The sequence below is a fragment of the Macrobrachium nipponense genome, chromosome 8 (assembly GCF_015104395.2).
Source record: "Macrobrachium nipponense isolate FS-2020 chromosome 8, ASM1510439v2, whole genome shotgun sequence".
NCBI classification, from domain to species: Eukaryota; Metazoa; Arthropoda; class Malacostraca; order Decapoda; family Palaemonidae; genus Macrobrachium; species Macrobrachium nipponense.
Window position 1 is genome coordinate 16,514,977 of NC_087203.1, and position 23,336 is coordinate 16,538,312.

A 23,336-nucleotide genomic window follows, 5' to 3' on the forward strand; every position below is an offset into this window, starting at 1 on the left:
TTTTCTAGATGACCCCGAGAACCAGAGGCGTGTGGCGCTTACAGTACATGGCCCCGGGACCTAAGAAGCAGCACATTCAATGTTTATTCATAATTCAACTTATTGACCAAATAAAATTTGATTTCCCAAGTTTTGTTTAAAAAAATGCATTTTTCGTTGTTTCTTTAGTCACCCCTAAATTATTTTTCTTTTTACACAATTAGGTAATTAAGTCATTGTTATAAAAGTAGAGGAGTTCCTCTTTCTTTTCGTGGCCATGGAAACAATAAGAAATTATTACAACCTTTTGTTTTGATTTTCCAAAAAAAAAGAGTTTGTGACACTCATCATATGTTATGCAAGGTGTGTCTAATCACATATCCCTTTAAGGGTTAAGGGCTGTGCGAAGGACATCTCCAAGCCATGTCCATCACCCTTTCATCATTACCTCTGTATAGAGTGAACTTCCTTCAGGTTCCTCATGCATTCTTAGATGTCATTCAGATTGCAAGGTCTTCCCCAATTTTCTCTAATCGTTGTCATTTGCATCCTATTCATCATCTGAGTATTGCTTCCATATTTATCTAGCACCTCAACTGGATTTAATTCCGGACGTTGCCTCCAACCGCCCACCCTATTCACCCGTTGCGCCTTTTAGTCCGACATTCACCCTGAGAATTGCGCTTTTCACCGACTCATTTCTTTCCTCGGGTGACAGCTTTGGATATTTATTTCTTATGTGTATCCTAAAATGTAAGAGCTTTAATTAAAGAAAGTAAGATCATTTGACTAAATTACCTGTCAATGAGACTTATAATTTTCAGTTGTTTTCATTAGCTGTTGCGCGATTACTGATAAATTGTTGAAGACCTGTGTGCTTATAAAAGTGATTATATTAATTCCCGGCATCGTCTTCACCTCTACCGTCACCAACGTTATGAATCTACGGACATTAAATAAACGGAGCAAGATTTTGGCCTGACTAATGCTCTAATAAGGCTTATCTAGGTTAATGGCCGCCTTGTGCATTCTGCGAGCGTGGACGTAATCTTCAAGCATAGAGATAAGTCACGAAGCGCAATCAGGCTGAAATGAGCCACAAAAATAGATAATAATTAAATTTTTTTTTATTTACGTTTAAAAATAACACCCACACAAATGTACATGCATACACACACACACACACACACACACACACACACACACACATATATATATATATATATATAGATATATATATATATATTATATATATATATATATATGTGTGTGTGTGTGTGTGTGTGTGTGTATATACACACACACACACACATATATATATATATATATATATATATATATATATATATATATATATATATTATATATATATATATATAATATATATATATATATATATATATATATATATATATGTGTGTGTGTGTGTGTGTGTGTGTGTGTGTGTGTGAGAGAGTGTGTGTTTATTTGTTTGTGTGTGTGGGTGTGAAGACAAAATGCTAATTAAAATACTAGATTCTAGGGTTAACATGCACCGAATTATATTCCTATGACTATCTAATATTTCTGGATACTTTTTGACAGACAGTTTTGAATTCATTGATGGGAATGGAGAGAAGAGATGATCGCTTTTCTTCGTGATTCGCTCCCTCTTCAGGATATCAGAGGTTCAAAGATTGATAATTTAGGGGATATATATATATATATATATATATATATATATATATATATATGTATATATATATATATGTATATATATATATATATATATATATATATATATATATATGTATATATATATATATATATATGTATATATATATATATATATATATATATATATATATATATATATATATATATATATATATATATATATATATACATATATGTACACACACACACACACACACACACACACATATATATATATATTATATATATATATATATATATATATATATATATATATATATATATATATATATATATACATATATATATATATATATATATATATATATATATATATATATATATATATATATATATATATATACATATACATATATATATATATATATATATATATATCTATATATATATATATATATATATTTATATACATATATATATATATATATATATATATATATATATATATATATATATATATATATATATATATATATATATATATATATATATATATATATATATATATATATATATATATATATATATATATATATATATATATATATATGCACGTGTTTGTGTTTGTGTGTTTGAGGACTTTAGTGTGCGTCAGTTTTAGTCTTTGGGTGTGTGTTGTATTTTTTCATGAACAACGGCTCAATTTCCGAAAAAATTCTTCAACTATGGGTAATAATTACAACGATACCATAAGATAGTTGGTACAGCTAAGTGGTTGAATCTTAAGAAGAAAATTATTACTTTTAAAATAAAATATAAATTTTGCTAGGCCAAAGAAAATATTTGTGAAACTTGTCTACGCTGGATCGGTCATTTGTGCATTCATGTGGAATGGAAGGGATTATAAAATTTAGGCCAAAGGCCAAGCAAAGGGACCCGTGAGGGCATTCAGCGCTGAAAGGTAGAAAGTAACACGGAAGAAAGAGAACATGAACGGAGATACAGTAAAGAAAATTAAATTTGCTTTTAATTGGATGAAAACTTTAATTGATATATTCTGTAAAAGTACCATGGTATTAAAATCAAAATGTTAATAACATCTAACTCTAACAACGGTATCAAAAATTTATTATCTTCACTACATATGCGAATAACACTTTTATTCTTCTAATAATTTCGGCAGTAACACAAATTTAAAGCCCAACCTAATCTGTAATCTGAAATAAGATCAGCTACACAGCCAAATAATCCACAGCTGCGTCAGGGAAAACAATCTCCCAGATGGTACAAGAGACGGGGAAATGACACCGAATGCCATAGTCTATAAGAGTTAGTCGATTATATTTGCATAAATAGGCTTCACGTCCTGCCATAATGGACCAAATGAGATGACTTGGTGGTGAAGGTTTTGTTGAAAGGTCTTGTTCCTTTGTTCTCTGTGCATCTGAAAGAATATGCGTATGGGTTATGTCAATTTTAAAGACATAACTAAAAAGAAAATAAGTATGATTTTCACTTATTCTGTCGGTATACATTTATTTTCATTCAAATAAGTTTTTTTTCATTCAGAATAAATATTACATACAGGAATAATTAATGATGTTTCATTGCATTATTGCCCTTATAAATATAAGAATAAATATAGGTAATACTCAAAACAGTAGGTAAGGTTTTCAGAAAATAGAAATGAGGTGTTTTATATTTTCCTTGAAAATGGAAGCTGTCAAATAACTATAAATTTCCATATTTTTTTTTAATATTAATAAGAATTTTTTCTTTCGAATTTATGTGGGAAAAGATAGAAAAACTGACTTGTAAGACAAAAGTGATGAAATATCTATTCTTCATTATATTCCACGTTGTCAATGAGAGAGTTTTTAATTGGAAGTGTGATTAACTCAACCGCATTTCTTTGGCTCATTTCGCTGTTACTAAGTGTTAGAATAATATGAGCACAATGGATTTATTAAATCATGATAATGACAAGTCTTTTCATTGTGACATTCAGAAACCTTCAAAATGTTCATAGAGAGAGAGAGAGAGAGAGAGAGAGAGAGAGAGAGAGAGAGAGAGAGAGAGATTTAATTGTTTTGTTACAATATGTTTTGTTACAGTATAAATATCCGACGTTGCTTTTGTTTCAGACTTATGGAGAAACATTAATAGACAATGAGATTTACCGTTGACTCATCAAAAGAGGTAAAAGCTGAAATCTACTCTGGCAAAGGTTGGAATCCTGCAGTTGACGAAGGACTTATAAATTATAGTTCCCCCTTTCAGTGATAGTTCTCCGCGAGATGTTATGAATTAGATATTAAACGATAAGTGCGCTTTAATATTTGCAAATATTGAAAAGCAACTCTTGTTTAAGTAACAAACGCTCATAATTAGTCAAGTATTACAAATTTACCAATCAGCTGTCATGTTGAAGGTAGTTTGATACTTATTCTAAGCCAGTGACGAAACACTTAGCAATTAGAATTCTCTCACGGGTGTAAGTCGATCCTAAGGGTAGCGATTGGATATTTTAAACAATAATTGTGGGTTAATACTTGTGAATTTTAAAAATTCACGCATGTCTGCGTGACGAAAACTCATAACCAGCCTAGCATTACAAACTTACCTGTCAGCTAATGTTAGATATCACTTTTATGCACAGAAACTAAATTCGACAGGCATATATACAGTAGAGCTGATATCAACTTGCTGTCTCACCTGTCAGAGGCCTAACGTTGTTTCAAAACCATGCGATGGTTTGAATCTTGCCGGTGACCAAGCACTCATATTAAGCTTAAACGATGTTTAGGCTTAATAATTGTGAAAACAGTATATACATAATTATATGTATATATACACATACATATACATATATTATTTTGGTGTGTGTGTTTATATGTGTGTAAAATCAAAATGCCCTTTAAGTTTCGGAGAAGTCAAGGGTCATTGTGGTTGATACAACTGCATTTCTCCGGTAAAAAGTAACCAGTGGTCTCTCTCTCTCTCTCTCTCTCTCTCTCTCTCTCTCTCTCTCTCTCTATGTATGTATGTATATATATATATATATATATGTATGTATATCCCTAGTGTGAATCAAAACGGGTCCCATGCCAGAGTCAAGCCCGTTTACAGGAGTGAAGCTCGTGTATGTACCCGTTGAGTAACGCGAAAAATATGACATGATTTGCCCTAGGGTATAATAATATAATAATAATAATCTTTAAGCAAATTGCCAACGAAAGCCTTCCAATTTCAGTTTTCCGTCAACTTTCATGAGAGTTAGAATTGCAAACGTCACTAATGCACACCCGCATAAAATACACATACACGCACCTATAACGTATATTTCGTTTGAAGACTTACTCTCTCTACCATGATGTAAAATTTAACGACTCGGTTCCACGAATACTGCCTCAGTGCACTTCCTTATAACTGAGCCTTCTCAAAATACGAACGAGCACAAATTATTTCATGTCATTGTCTGGGAGCAGCGTAGTCTGGTCGCGTTTGCGGCTTCAATTTTGATCTAATATGGTGTGGCTGAAATTCAATAAAATTAGTAACAGAATTATTTCCGTTGAAACATAGCGAATGCACACGTCATATTATATATATATATATACATATATATATATATATATATATATGTATGTATGTATGTATATATATATATATATAATATATATATATATATATATATATATATATATATAGGTGATGCCACGGAGGAAAATGGAAAGACGCGAAAGCCAAGTTCTTTCGGTCTACACGACCCTTTACTTAGGGACAGCTGGCTTTCTCGTCTATCCAATTTCCTCCGTGGCATCACCTTTATTTATACATAACATCACGTTTTACATACTTCATGATCAAGTTACTCATATATCTACATACATACACACACATACACATACACCCATATATATGTATATATATATATATATATATATATATATATATATATATATTATATATATATACAATGTGAGTGCCGAATCCTCAAAGTATGCACCCTTTGCTTTGTTTTTAGAATAGCATGTAATACTTGTTCAAATGATGCCACGAAAGCTAACTTGAGCAAAGGCTTTATTATGAAATTACTCATTATACATATATTTACTGCTACTGTAATACAATACTCAAAAAACATCATAATACCTCATACAATACAAACTCCAAGGCCATGTACTTATAAGCCCAAGCCATCAGTAACATGCATTAAAAATTAAAATGTCTGAAAATAGATACAAATGCTCTGCAAACTGGTAGTGTTTCCTCAGGAAAATTGTGCACGCGCAGACCGATGACGTCACAGTTTCCCTCGGTGCAAAACCGAATAAGCTATCTAATTGCAGTCTGATTCTGATGGTGCGGGTGAAAGGAAGTCTGCTTCCAGTCTTGCAGTATCGTGATTTTTATATCGGGTGTTGTGGCCTATTGCAGTACTTAAACTGATAGCTAGCTTAAATGTGTAGAAGTTGCGAGTACTGAGAACAAGGCTTAATAGGAACACACAGGTAAAAATAGACTGCGCGAGGCTTTCATGTAGGCATGGAATGCGAAGGGAAAAAGGCATTCGTACTATGACTCAAGTGTGTTAAACCTTCGCGTTTTCTCGCTTGCTCGCCATGTTTACCGTTCTCGAGTGACGACAGCTTTTGGTAAAAGGACATTATATTTGTTTTAGCAAGAACCTTGAGCTACTGCAGACGCAAACAAGGGCAGGGTTATCGAGTGCATCAACTCCTGAAGGGTAAGAGCACGAAAAGAAACCATAGGGAGTGAAAGGTGAGTTCAGTTCTCTACATCTAAAGCCATTGAGATGTTAAACCGTGTGTTTCAAACACCCATTTATACTCTACTCCATCGAACAGGACGGCTTTTATTGAATCAAAAGTAAATTGATATAAATGTTTTATATTGAGACCGCCAAAGAAAGGGTGTACGGCAAGATTTATAGGTCTAGTTTTTAAGAAGTCTCGCCTGTTGATGTTTGTTTCCAGTTACCCGAAAATATCTAAAAAACTATAAGAATATATTAATGCAACTGAAGTGCAGCATAAAATGTAAGAAATCTGCATATACGAAGGAAATAGTGCTAAAATTCAGGAACATCCATGGTGCATAGCCTACAATGTAATAATTATTTCCAGACATGTAACATGGGCATATATGTAAGTACATCAGGACACATTCTACATATATCAAGCGATGGTATTTCTAGACAAAATAGATAATGCGTGTTGTTGCTGCAGATAGATGCGTTCGCCGCACCGCATTAACTGCGATGGATTTTTAAATGTTGCCGCACACAGCTGCGTTATGCAGAATCCTAAGGCGGGAGATTTGTTTATAGTACTTAGTCTATGGAGGGCTGTAATGTCAACCACAATGGATAAGAAAGAGGGTATTGTGCTTTTATTGAGCGGGTTTAAGGAGGAAAAAGACAGACGAAGCCCAATCCATTGGGTGGACTGCATGCCCAGCGAGAGGCGCATTTGCCACGTCATTTGAGGATCGAAAACAGGATGGCAACAACTTTTTCCATTACTTCCGTATGTCTCGAGCATCATTCGAGTAACCACTGTGGCGGATATATTATAATATATAATAAGCATCATCGGCAAAACACGACATACAATGCAGATATAGTCAAATTCCGAGTTTTGTAGTCTTCGAGACTCTTATCCCATAACACTGATTTGTCTCCACTAAAGATATAAGGTCTATATCGATTTCACGTTATATTATAAGAAGACTTACCGACTAGGGTATCTTTCCCGGGATCCCGTCTATAATTAGACTAGTTTTGTTTCCCTGGATTTGGTTTTAAATCCCGGGAGTTTCATTTTCATTTTTTTTTGTATGATTTACATTCAATGTATAAAACAAGGCCGAGAAAGAGACTTCAAGATTCAAGAAGAGCTGCAGTGAACAAGTTGAACCACAATCAGGTGCTCAGTTTCTTACAACATTCATACACCATGTAAACACTAATATCCGTTTCATTAATTAGATAATTCAGTATATATTGCAAGTTAGTAAGGAAGTGTCCTGATAACCAATGAAATATAGTCATTTGATTTCAATTCAGTAACTATCCTAAAAGGAAGTATTATTAATTTCTCTTAGAAGGAAGGTACTTTTAAAACCGTCTCATGAGTTAACCTAGTCTTAAGCTTATGCAATCTCCTGCGGACATTTCAACCACTTACTTACTAAACGTTTACTTACAGTATATGTTAATTTTTTTCCCATACTCTCGTTATATGAAACTTATCCTTGGGAATATTAACGTCGCACTCATTACCTTGATTCTCTGTTGACCGTTACCGTGGCTTTAAAGACTCGCCACATTGCACTTCTCGAGATGAGTTTTGTGACCTACCAACCGTTACGATATACTTTGTGGATTATCTTTATGGGTTGAATGTTTCGGGAGGCACGTGAGGTTTGCAGTGCTGTTGTTAACGGCCAATTCAGAATGTCTAGTTTGCTGTGTTGCGGAAATAGCTAACCTGGTACCATTTCGCGCAACCAACGTGTTTATGTTATTCTCCATAATTACAACAGTTTTCACATTTTCTAAAACCTAGTATTCTAAAAAAAATATGACCTTGGACGGGTATCCACGGAAACACCTGCGAATGGGTATAGTATATTTCTGGAATTAATAGTGGTATATTTCGTTCCATTTTCCCACATACCGACGTAGGCTTTAGGTCGATAGAAATGGTGGCATAGCTCTTATTGGCTGAAATCAAAGTTTCCGATATTGTAGGCTTACAATGATAGAGATGCAAACTATTTCTTTAGTGATACATCTGAAGACTTACGTATATAAAGAATCCTCACACCTTCTTATATGGATCATCATAAATATGTCGATTTATATCGTTTGGATTATGATACAAGCACTAGAAGGACGAGCTTTTATCAAACAATCTACGCAGATTTAAAACAACCCAACGATAAGTTTTCAATAGCTGTTGATTTCTTCAAAGGCAAGTTTTAAAAAGATATCAAGCTTAGCAAGTGCGAATCAACGGCATTTTAGTTATTTCCTACATGTAAATTAAACTAGATGCTTAATATTTGGAACAACATGAAAAATGGATGTCTATGAGGCTATCGAATGCTTTCGGAAGGTGAATGGAACGGCTCGGGGATGGCTTGAGGACCATCCGGTTGAGGAGGAGGGTTGGTGTGGTAAAGGCAATTTTGACAAAGTTGAACTAGATACAATATATAACATATATGTATGTATATGTATATGTATACATATATATACTAGTATGTTTGTTTGCCTATTTTTACCAACTCCATATAGTTAAGTTGATATAGGCCTATCTGTGTGTTTATGTGTGAGTGCGTGTTATACATATCAAGTCTTAATTTCTTATAATATATATATATATATATATAGTATATATATATATATATATATATATATATATATTATATATATATATATATATATACATACACACACACACACACACACACACACGCACAATATGTATGTGTATTATGTATTGTTATATGTATATACATATATATATATATATATATATATATATATATATATATATATATATATATATATATATATATCACATTGTATAGATGCTTATTTAAACAACAAATACTGTCCATTCTTACCAACTCAAAATCAACAAGGGGGGAAGTAACCACCCCCTTGGGACGGCTGGATGGGAAATTTCAGTTAACGCATGGTATGATTGCAATGACATTGTCGTTTTATTTTCAGAGTAATTTGCATATTTGTAGAAATTTTTCTTGGCTATACAAATCATTATAATAGCCCAGTGATTGGTTATTTTTCGGGACTAAATAGTCAAATAACTATGAAACTAAAGTTTAAATTCCATTCAGACCCAGCCTAGTGTTGGTGACATACATATATTATAAAGGTTATAATTAAAAGTAATTTTAACAAAAATGGAATGAATATGTGCTTAATAGAAGTCCAGTGAAATGAAATATCTGGGGAACCAGGTGTATAAGCCTAGCTTCATTGGTCCATGCTTTATCTTCTGGCGGTAAATAATATTAAGGGTTATTTTTCTGTTTTCGTACGTAGATTTCACTTTATCATATTAAAGTTATTCTTTATATGCATGCAATGAAACTGTATAGAAAATAGCTTTTGAATAATGCTAAAATCCTGTGATTTGAACAGCTTGCGAGCGTAGGTAACCTGGGTTATACTGATGATATAGATAATTATTAAAAGCTCATCGTTTGTTTGTGTGATGTGAGTAGACTGTTTGAAACAAACTCGTCTTTGTGTGCTTGTGTTGGTATATAATCGATACAAAACGGCATCCTTATGACTTGTATAAGAAGGGGTGAGGGTTCTTTGTTTATGTAAGCACTCAAATATGTTACTGAAGAAATAATTTCATATTTATTATAAGCAGCCAGCAATATCGGAAACGTTTATAATTAGTACGTTATGTGCTACCTATGCACGTGTGCCACATCTTAAGCAGTGGGTGGACTGACTATAGTGAACTTAACAGTTAGCTTATTTTGGCCTATACACATTGCGTAAATATTCGAGGAGTCATACGGCATCCTTCATATTAATTGTCAAATTCTGGGAGGTTTTCTACCATATTCGGGTTGCAGATCTGAACGCTCTCTAAAGCTACCATTCGAAGCACATCATGGCTTAAACAACGCTTAGGATAACCTGAAAAGTTAAGTATATCAGACCACTGAGCTGATTAACAGCTCTCCTAGGGCTGGCCCGAAGGAATAGATATTTTTACGCGGCTAGGAACCAGTTGATCACCTAGCAACGGAGCCTACATTTACTGTGGGATCCGAATCACATTATACCGAGAAATGAATTTCTATCACCAGAAATAAATTCCTCTGATTCCGCGTTGGCCGAGCCGGGATAACCTGAAGACTCGAGTGGTTTGAACATGAAAGACTGAACTAAATTGTTGATACCTACTTTTGTATAGCTTCCAAGCAATATACATATATATATATATGTATGATATATATATATATATATATATATATATATATATATATAATATTAATCTTATGTGTAAGGGTTGAAGTTGCGTATGTTGTGAATGTTTTATGTGCAAGAGATTCTTCCAAGATTCAGCAGCAGCTAGGTAAAATAGGGATCACAGCCCAAAGTTGACACACACACACACACACACGCACACACACACACACACACACACACACACACATATATATATATATATATATATATATATATATATATATATATATATATAGTATATATAGTTATAGCTATTTTGTCCTGCAATTTTGATATTCACATACATGGAGAAATATAAGATAGAATAAGAATGAAAACCTCGACGTAAATCAAAATAGGTTTCTTTGCAAAAAAAATGTACAATGTTCCGACAAAATTTCATGAAACAATTGCTCAGTTCTGTTTACTTTTTCATATTTATTTTCGGTAGACAGTTGGCATTTCAAAAGTCTTATCCATGTGTCATTTGAAATGGAAACCTACACTCTTACATGATAAAATGATTTCATTTCAGAGCTGTCCGTGATGTTGGGCCAGTGACACTTGCTGCCGTGAAGCACTCTAAGCTGCATTCCGAGGTAAATGCATTGTTATGTAAATGGCATTTTTGCTGTGGTACCTAATGTAGTAAAACGTTGATGTAGCAATTAATATTAACATTCTGGACACATTGTTCCAGTCCTGTATTCAGATGAGGACTACTATAACGAAATCGGTTGAATTCCAGGATGTTTCCTTCGTTAGAACTTATGTCATCCAGAAAAATTGGTTATAAATTGACTTTATAGACGAATTTTAAAGTAGATTTTTTCATCCCATCACGAATCAAGTTGCAAAGCTTTAGACTATAAAACACTAAAGCTCTCTGTCTTGTGGACAACTTTTTTTCATCAATGAGATCACATTAGAAGTTAACGAAAACAAAAGTATAAAGCGTGTTTTGTCTCTCTTCTATAATTTTGTGTTTCATACTAGTGACCTTTGCATAATGAACGTTATTTTTAGAGAAATATTTTTTTTACTGAATATATTGTGAATATCATATATGATATTGTAAATAGTTAATATGAGGCTAGTAATTAATATATAGACATATGTGTGTAAATATATATATATATATATATATATATATATATATATATATATATATATATATATATATATATATATATTTATGACAATATCAAATATGTACATTATATATGTATACTCCTATATATATATACTATATGTAGTATATATATATATATCTATATCATCATATATATATATATATATATATATATATATATATATACAATACATATACTATATATATATGATATATATATAATATATATATATATATATATATATATATATATAATATATCTATATATATATCCAAATATATCTATATATATATATATATAGAGGTTCATCGAAAGGTATTATTATGAGCCTGGTTTCGAACGCAAAATAATGTAAACGCCTCAGACTTTTACTATTGATAGCTGTCTAATGCGCTATTCATATTAGGCTTGAGCTAACATTATTTTTGATTTAAATTGCTGCTTTTATGGAATGTATAAATATCATCGTCTCGTTCAGAATTTTAGAGCTGTTGTGAATCACATTCTTGCATGAAATGTTTTTAATGACAAGAGTTTTTGGCTATTGAGTTCAGAGGAAAAATAGATAAATGAAAACCGATGTGTTGGGAAGAGATATATCAGTTATGTAAAATTTATTGAATAATTTGGTTTCCATTCGTAAGGTCTTCGCGAACTCTTATCATAGTCATAAATACGAACAGGGACGTTTATTTCCATTTGAGGTTAGGGATGGCTGCTTTTATAAATAAGCTTAGTCACTGACTTAATCATAACTGTGTTTGTGAAATATTACATAGTTACATAAAAATATGAACATTTTACTGATGGCTGATAGATGTTATACTAACACCACCGAGTGTAACATTAGCAAATATATGAAAATGAGAGAGTTAGAGAAAGGGTTGCTGAAGGGGACCGATTATTGAAGCTGGAGACATTAAAATAGACATTTACCGCATCAGAACAGTTATTGAATTGCAGCAGATTTATTATATAAAGGTCAAACCTCGAATTACATATACTCCTTCCCATCAAGTATGAAAATTCGTCTATACATTATATATATAATATATATATATATATATATATATATATATATATATATATATATATTATAATATATATATGTATGTGTGTGTATAGACGAATTTTCATACTTGATGGGAAGGAGTATATGTAATTCGAGGTGTGACCTTTATATAATAAGTTTGCTGCAATTCAATACACACACACACACACACACACACACACACACACACACATATATATATATAATATATATATATATATATATATATATATATATATATATATATATATATATGTATGTATGTATTCTATATATATATATATAATGTATATATATATATATATATATATATATACTATATATATATATATATATATTACATCGAGCTACAATGTCCTTTAATATCTAATTCGCTCTACCTCGGAAGTAATATGTTTTCATATATGCTTAACCGAAGGGGAATTTTTTACACGATAATAGATTTGCCTGGTCCCAGGCGCGAACCTAAGTAGCCATTCAAATCCAGGACGTCAGTGGAAGCATTTACCTAACCCACCACCGCGAGTGGTGGTGGGGTAGGTAAAAGCTTCCACTGACGTCCTGGATTTGAATGGCCTCTTAGGTTCGCGCCTGGGACCAGGCAAATCTATTATCGTGTAAAAAACTCCCCTTCGGTTAAGCATATATGAAAATATATTAATTCCGAGGTAGAGCGAATTAGATATTAAAGGACTTTGTAGCTCGATGTATGTATATGAATCACGGTAATGTGATATGACTTATATATATATGTATATATATGCATATAATTATGGGTATGCATATATATGCATATAGTTATGGGTATGGTACACATATGGGTATAGGAATGGTATGGTATGGGTATGGATATGGGTATGGGTAAGAGTATAGGTATGGGTACGGGCATAAATATGGGTATATACATGGGTATGGAAATGATACAGATATGGGTATGGGTAACGTACAGGTGTGGGAACTAGCATATGCGAGCGATGGCGAGCATCTGCTAGTATATGTATTATGTAATCAGTTGATTGAAACGAAGCTCACTGTGCCGTTTTCCTTTGATTAATACGCAGTATCCAACCATGTAAAATTACGTGTAGACTGTAGACTTAACATGTGTTTTGAATGGGTACTTAAGGCTGGGTTTACCGAATCTGAAGTGCTGCAAACTGCCGTGCTCGAGAGTGATGCAATGCCCCCACTCTAATACGCGATGCTTAGACCAAGTACTGAAGACGTGGACGTTGACATGTAATATATATATATATATATATATATATATATATATATATATATATATATATATATATATATATATATATTGATGTCATTGTATCTACTCATCTTATCTCGAGATTATGTACACTCGGCAAGGAAAGTCAAGATACAGTTTTTTTAAATCTTCGGACATATATCGTTCAATAATGCCACACCTGGCAACTCTAGAAAGGGGGCGGAGCTTCAAAATCATAGCGTTCGTTGCTCTCTAGATTTCCATTAACTTTACACCATAAAGATTCGGTAGATGTAGAAACAGGCTCTATATTATTCGTTAATGTTATTTTGGTGACGTCAGTTCAGGGTAGAATATCGATCATCCCTTTTTAAAACCTACTGTGAAACCTTATTCATAAGTAATGTTTGACACTAAACTGACGTAAAATTCATACGTAATTGAAGACGGATCTTAAACAATGAGAGAAAGTATTTTAAAATTTGGGTAGTACTTGTGGAAATCATGAGGAACAATACAGTAAAGAATGAAATATTATGACGATAGAGAGGGAGCGCGCAAGCATAGGCCTATCGATAGAGATAATTCATTATATTTACTTTGAGAGATTAAGTGATGATATTTTTTCAAATGTTTCAAAAGTGAGAGAGAGAGAGAGAGAGAGAGAGAGAGAGAGAGAGAGAGAAACTTGGAAGAGAGGAAGAGAGAGAGAGTGCGCAAGCATAGGCCTATTTATAGAGATACTTAATTCATTATATTTACTTTGAGAGATTGAGTGTTAGTATTATTTAAAATGTTTTAAAAGTAGAGAGAGAGAGAGAGAGAGAGAGAGAGAGAGAGAGAGCAAAATCTGCTTACGTGAAAGCTTAGGCCTATTTATAACTACTTAATTTCATTATATTTTCTTAGGGAGACTGAGTGGTAATATATATTTTTAAAGTATGTTTTAGAGGTGGAGAGAGAGAGAGAGAGAGAGAGAGAAAATTATAGCATTGGTGACGGACTTGTGACTGGGGAAAGGCAGAAGAAAAAGCGGTGAATCGGTGCACAGATACCTGGGAAACAGGTGGATATGACTGCCAAGATCGTGCTGCACTATGCTAGATGAAATTTGAAGGATCATAATATTCTAAGAAATTCATACTATAATCTTGATTTCATTCGACAGTCGCCGTAACATTCAGATTGTAAAAAGACGTGGAAAATTTTAGGCACAGGCTGCGGTCATTCTTACTCTCTTGATATGGTCCGTACTTCTGAAAATCGGGGTTCATCCACAAATCATTCACGAAAAAAGCTGTGTTAAGTAAAAATATTTATTACCACAAATAACTCACAGGCAATTAATGCTGATGTGTTGGGAGATCTTTCAGCCTCGCGGCAAAGAAATGCAGTCGCGTAGGGCTGTAGGCTACTACGAACTGCTTTGTAATGGGAGCATATAGCCAGAAAATCTTTGAGCTGACATGCTACTTTAACCTTGATAAAGATTTATGTTTAAAGTCAGTAGCTTTGTAAACAGCAACTACCATTCGATCCATGTCAACGTCAAAGTAATCAAAGTGTGAAATCCGTTACGTAAACCAGTATCTAGTGACTTGCGCTTTCCCGCTTGAAGTTTTAGGGCTCCTCCTCACATCATAGAAAACGCTCTTGCCGATGCAACTAGATTTGCGCAACCTACCTTAGCCGTCGCAACATTGACTGCCATTGACGTCAGCTAACTTTAATCGTTTTGGAATACAAACATGAGTTTGTAGAAACTAAAATAATTGCATTCACCATTTACGATGATGCAATAATATTCCCGTTCATGAAGGAAAACGAGTAAATATTGTCGTCGTGATATATAGTACTACAATCAGAAATTCACATTCTATCTCCAGATCTCTATGAACGAATCCATCTGAGAAATTCCAATTACTTCGGACATATATCGTGTTTTCAAGTATCTGAACGGTTTTGTTTTGCAGTTTTAACTTATATGATATAATTTGCAGAGTATTTTCATATTCTAGAGTAAATTTAGCAATATTATGTCTTTTCAGTAAAAACAAATGGGAAATTCGATGAACGAAAGCTAATGAAAACTGTATCTTCAGTTTTCTTGTCGAGTGTACTTCTTTGATCTTAACGGTATTGTCCCTTGATAATTTCACCTTCGCTAAAGAACATTTAGCAGTATTGTAAAAATATATGACAGGGTAGTCTTTAATCCTCAGTAAATATTGTTTTCTCAGCTCGTGCAACTACTCAATTCAAGTTTACTGACCCTTTATGTATCTGAACTGAGTTTATGTTTGCAGAAAGGGACCATTACCAAGTACGAGGTTAACTCGTTCATATTTTATTCAAGTTCAGTTCTTATTGCCCATCGCAGGTTTTATATCATTGTTTAGTAAAGCGTTCAAAATCTGTATTGAAGTTTGGCAACAGTCAGTAGGAAAATTGCACTAAGAATTATCAAAAGTGACAGAAAAAGAAAAAGTTTTACACATGAAAAATATTTCCATAAAAATCCTATTTCCTGTACGAACAAAGGAAAAATGACAGAGGATAGAGTTGGAGGCGATATAATCATTTTTACTCGTCGTTATCTGTAATTTCACATTTGATGTTGAAATCTTAGCGGCATTTCTTTTTTCACTGAGGTCACGCCATATTCTCCGGTACTAGTATAGAATAACGAGAAACATAACATAACAAAGAATATTTCGCTTCAAAATCATCGCCCAAAATCGCCTTGAAAAAGACTCCATAGGCACGAAAAGGCTCGTATCAAAATGCATAAAAGCCCGAGTTAATAAACCATAAAAGACTGAAGACATCTCGTGTGCAGATGAAAAGTGGTGATACAGCCGAGTCTAGTATGGGCCTGAGTACAGTGGCAGCTATTCCATCATAAAGCAACGTAATGTTTGTGCTCAGTTCATATATTTGATATGTAATTTATCCTTTAATATTCCCTCTGGTCATGACGTTATATAGGTCATAACATTTTTTTTTTTTTTTTTTTTTTGAAGATAGGTTTTGCATCTCCATAAAAGCAAAGTCTATTCTTCGAAGGTCATTTAAATAGTATATTAAAACGACGCGACAGTTACAATAAGACTCATATTCAGATTCTATTTTTGAAATCGAACTTAAACGTTTTAATGAAACTCGACACAAATATTAATTATCTATAAGGACTGAACTAAGGTTCAAACGACCCTTCGTCAGAGTGTAATAAAGGAGAGAGAGAGAGAGAGAGAGAGAGAGAGAGAGAGAGAGAGAGAGAGTAGAGAGAGAAGAGATTGATGGGGAGAGACGAGAGGAAGAGAGAGATTTGCATGGGATCAGTGAAACCCTCAAGCTCATGTTCAAATGGCCTCTCAAGGGGTCGAGTCCTTGTGTGACTTCGAGAATGTCTGGGGAGAGAGGAAGTTTGTGTGTATGTGCGTGTGTATGTATGTCCGTGGTTTTGAGAAGGGTGGTGGGGTGTAGAAATTACATCCTGAGGGTTTTGGTGTTCTTTTTTTTCATATCCCAAGCGTTTCCATTTTTTTCTTTATGAATCACTTTGTGTATCGAGGTCAGAAGTGGAATACTAATCTGCAAGATAATTGGTGCCATCCAAACGCATGTTATTTCATTTGAGATATTCCACGTTACTAAACTATCTTGTATACCGAGAGGTAGTGTGATAACATTATAGCTCACCATTAATTCATAGATGTCATTCATGAACTGTTACTACTACTACTACTACCATACATGGATCTCTCAAAATATAATATTGATTAATGAAACGATTAGTAAGTTTGGAATCTATATGGATTTTATGAAATATTAGTTTACGTATTCAAACCTGGTAAATGCGAACAAAATCGAAGTCTCCTCCACTATAGACCTTGCGATAATATTTGCTTCTATTCTGTCTTGAAATATATTGGTCACAAATCGAATGCCAGCAGAAAGAAATCCGTAAATTTCTGTTTGCAGATTATATATTCTCCATTTCAGATCTTCAGATCACAAACTGTATTTTAGTCAATAACCCTCTCAGAAATACAGAACATATAAAAAATTGCATCAATAGGCGAGAGAGAGAGAGAGAGAGAGAGAGAGAGAGAGAGAGAGAGAGAGAGAGAGAGAAAGAAAGAGAGAGAGATAGAGAGAGAGAAAGAGAGAGAAGAGAGAGATGAGAGAGAGAGAGAGAGAGCGAGAGAGAGGGGAGGGAGAGAGAGAGAGAGAGAGAGAGAGAGAGAGAGAGAGAGAGAGAGAGAGAGAGATTCGAAAATGTCCTTAGTAGATTTGTGATGAATGAAGTTAGGATAAGTGGAGCACTAACTTACCACTTCAATGGTCTCTGGTTTTTGTAACGTGAAAACAAAAGTTAGCATTCTGTAACAAACGCTTCTGTTAATTCAAAATGACCCCAGGTTACGTTTTAAATGCACTCTAAACCTTTTTTTGAGGAAATGTCTGTGCCGGGAGATTGTTCGGAATTGAACGTGTGGGTTTTTATATTCATATCTTTTAATTCTCCAAATGAAGACCCAAAAGCATCTAATGTAACTTAATAATTCTAAATTAATTAGCCTTCGATAAATATTGGGATATTTTAAACCCATCATAAGATATTTATTCCAAAAAAATATTTGAATAATTTCTTGCTTTAACTTGTAGTACGAGCAAAAATATATTACATCAAATATTTAATTGATTTTGACGTTATCTGAATATTTGATGTCGTTTTTAGGATGCATTATAGTATTCAATGTAACGTTTTTTCTTTATAATCTCTTCATTTGATTATATTTAAGGATTGTCTGCTACACGATAAGTATTTTCTTGGCTCCGTTACTAATCAGGCACTAAAATTTCAGTCTTTGCAGTGCCTTCTTCGCCAAGTTCATTATTTATTTTTCTTACGTCAATTCATAATTAATTCCTATCGTTTTTTCTATTTCTCGCATGTACAAGCCTACGTTCATGTCCTTGTCAACGTTTTTTATTCTCCTCTCTTATTTATCTTGCTTTTCCTAAGAAATATTATGAAACTACGGTTGATCATTATCTGGCCTTTTCTGCTATTTTTCACAACATTTTATTAATGGTTTTAATACTCTCAAACAGCTTTGATTTAATGACGCTATCAGCTTCCAAAATTTCCTTTATTTTTAAATCTTCTAAAAATAGTTGCGTGACTTTCTGAGAAATATTTGACAACAGTTTCAGCAAAAGACTATTGTATTCCTTTGATACCTGAATGCTTTTAAGTTATTGGAATATTGTTTTTCAAAATTAAAAATTTCTCTTCCACTAAACTTTTTTCTTCATAAATTCTGTAAATATTTTTTGAGTTTTTATAGCCTGTGCTGCTTAGTATTCGAGTTCTTCGGCAGTTCCTGTTCTAGGAACTGAGTAAAATATTTAAGGAGCTAACATTTTCAACATCAGTACGACTCATTGTCATATTGGTTGTTTACGGTATAAGCACTGCGCAAATATGTGTGTGTGTATACGAGAAAGAAAAAGAGAGAGGGACATACGTGTCAATGCTATGCTGTGTCGGAGGATTTTGATTGTAGGTAGGACTAGGATTCACAGATTTTCGAAAAAGAACTTGTGTTCGGCTGCCAGGTTTTATTTTAACCAAATGTATTCGCCCCATTCGTATGTATGTGTATGCATGGATGCATGGAAACCTAGGCTAGCAAAAATGTCTTTATATATTGAGTTATACATTTTAGACAATCCAGACAAGCATATATACACACACACACACACACACACATATATATATATATATATATATATATAGATATATATATATATAACATATATAAATATATATATATATATATATATATATATAGATATATATATATATATATATATATATATATATATATATATATATATATATATATATATATATATATATAATATACATATATAATAAATATATATATATTATATATAGATTTAATTATATATATATATTATTATACTATATATATATTATATATATATATATATATATATATATATATATATATATATATATATATATATAATAGATATATATATATATAATATATATATTATATGATAATATATAATAAATGGGGGGATTCTCCCCATTATTCATAAGGTAAGCGTGAGACACGAGTGGAAGGCAAACCCACACACAGCATTACTCATACAGCTATCTCTCTCTCTTCTCTCTCTCTCGTCTTCTCTCTCTCTCTCTCTCTCTCTCTCTATCTCTCTCCAAGGAATCTCTCTCTCTCTCTAGCTCTTTCTCTCCATTCTAACAGGTAATGAAAATGAGAGAGTTGCATCATAACATTAACGTTTATTAACAACTAATAAATAAATCAATCAATCAAGTAATCCAGTCTTACAGACTAACTCAAAAAAACCCGTAAATGTAACATGTCTGGTCACCAAAAAGTCTACACCCCTCTGGGAATTCTTTGTCCCCCGGCATTCCAGATCCGTCTGTTTCAAAGATACAGAACACATCCCGGTAAGTACACACACAAGATTGACAGACAGAGGTTTAAATATTGGATATCATCACAAAAATGTCAAACAGATAATAAGCCACTCTTTGGCTAAAGCACTTCAACACTTACCCAAACAACCGGACACAAAAACACTGTTAACAAAAAACTCCCCCGGCGAACGCCACGGCATCTTTGCCTGTGACTTGAAGCCCTCTCAAAATCCCCCCATAGGCTTGGGTATGACACTCTTAAAGGGAAGAGGCACACACGCACATACGAACACACAGTTCGTTAGCGCCTCACGGTTCTAGCTGCATCCAGTTTCACAAAGGCACTTTGAGAAGAGTTCACAAACTGTCGTGCATTGACTTGTTGAACTAAGCATTTTTATCTCACGCCATCCCCAGAAACTCATTGTCAGCTACTCTCAGGTCGCCGCTCCTGCACTGTTCTCCACATTCCATAGGTCACAGAGAACACACGGACAATATATTATTAATCAAAAACCCTAGGCCTTACAGATGCTCGGCCACCTAATATGCTACCCCCCGCCTAGCAAAATTGCTTATAACACAAAACACTGGCCGGCTTAAAATAAAATATACGAAATAACTGCACGTTTCTGGCATTATAAAATAAAGTCTGTTACTCTCATATGTCCCAATAACACTAGACGCATTTTCTCTCATATTTTCTGCATTAGGATTCTTGAATATCCCTCTTCGCTTGTCTGCAAGTAGCTGCACCTGTAGCTAACTGTAGGAAGACGAAATGCCTCCCTCATCGTAGAAGACTTCTCACGGCTTCTGCAGATCCCCAAAAAACACGCTGTAGAATTCTCACGATCACCCAAGTGGAAATTCTTGTAATCACCCTGGGCAACACGACAGCAGTACTCTCTTCACGGCTGGTGGATGTCTTGCTGGTGTCGGGGAATGACTTTTTCTTTGGGTGTGTGTTAGTATGTCAGTCAAGTCACTGGTCAATCTAAGAAAATTAACCCAGACATACTACCTCTATCAAACAATGATCTCAAAAAGTCAGAAATACTAACTGAACGTCTCCCAATTAACTCCCTTAATATGACTACTGAATCATAAGTCATTATCACAACTCTCAAAGGAAAAGAAACATCAAGTTCTCCAAACTCAATTCTCCAAACTCACACATCAGCACACACACAACTCAGAAATCACAGCAACTCCACGGAATTCTGCACTCACATTTCAAACTCGAATGTGCTCATAAGTAAAAAAAAAAAGAAGAAAAAAAAAATCGTAATGAACCCAAGGAAAAAAAAAAGAATCACGTAACACACCCAGACCCAAAAATGTTTTCTCAAACTCTGATATTTGAACAACCCACAAAATCAGTAAAAATCTCCAACTTTTAACAGCAAAAACCCCTTTACTGCTCAATAATTAATTACAATGAGACTTAATGTCAAACTCCCATTTACGTAAGCAGGAACCCCCGAAAAATTACATCTCCCGGTAAAATCAAATCTCCCTTCCAAAAAAGAAATGTTACTTAAGCTCAATCCCCAAATTATATCTCTCATGGAAAAGGAAGAAAAATAATAAAAAAAAGGATAACCACAAGAAGATTTCCCCAATCACAAAATACATAATACATGTATAATATGCATAACTCCCGCGTTTTTCCCCAAGAAATGCTCCATGTAAAGCCCTGGAATTTCGTGAAATGCTATTGTCAACATTTCCAGATATTGCGAAAAATTCTGATCTATCATCATCAGAGGAAAAAAGTCAGCACACAGCTCATCACATCGCTTGTCAGCAGAAAAATCGCCTGCGGACGTATGCTCAGACAGTAGCATAAAAATTGTCTAGTCAGACACAAGTTTGGAAACTCATGATTCTCAAAAAAACGTCTAACAGACACATTTCACAGAATTAACTCCAGGATATGACTAATGTGTTCAAAGACTGTCTCAAAGACTTATTCTCTCACCATGACTTTTCCCCAAATTATATTTCTCCAAAAATAATACACTTGTGAACACAAAAAATGCACACATCTCCAAAGGACTCTTAATGCAATAATGCCACTCGCCTCTAAATAGTCACGAAACCAAAAAAGAGAACCACAGAAATCTTCTCTTGTCTCGAAAAAAACTCCCATAACCACAAAAAAAAGGTCACCCTCCAAGTATTAATTCCAACTCCACACATAATTATGTGACACCATATTAATAATAACACCACTCCGGTTATAAAAATATTTCCTCCATTTGGTTAAAAACTAACTCCAAATTATTCTCTCTTATTTCTCCATTAGCCACATGTCAATAAAAAAAGACACCACGCAAATACAAAATATTTACCTCTATTTCCCCAATAACTCCATGTGGAACAAAACAAGGCTCCAAAAAATATATCTCCAAAAAATGTGCACTCAAGGCAACTAACTCACATACTCACAAATATTGCCCCATAATCTCCAAATATGTGTCTCCATTTGCAACAAAGATGGCTGCAAAATAATTGAACTAAACATAGCTCATATCACATTGGCAAATATCAACAATGGCCAAAAATATATCTCAATTATAACTCCAATTCTCCAGAGAATAACTCAATGTTATAGTCAAAAACTATAAAAACTCTCTACGTTTAGCATAACTGCTAAAAAAAAGGCAAAAACTCGGCAAATAAAACTGTCTAGAAAATTCTAGAAAAAATCACTAATGTGCCACAAGTCATTATAACAGAACTCCAAGTTCACAGTGTCTAAGCCAAGA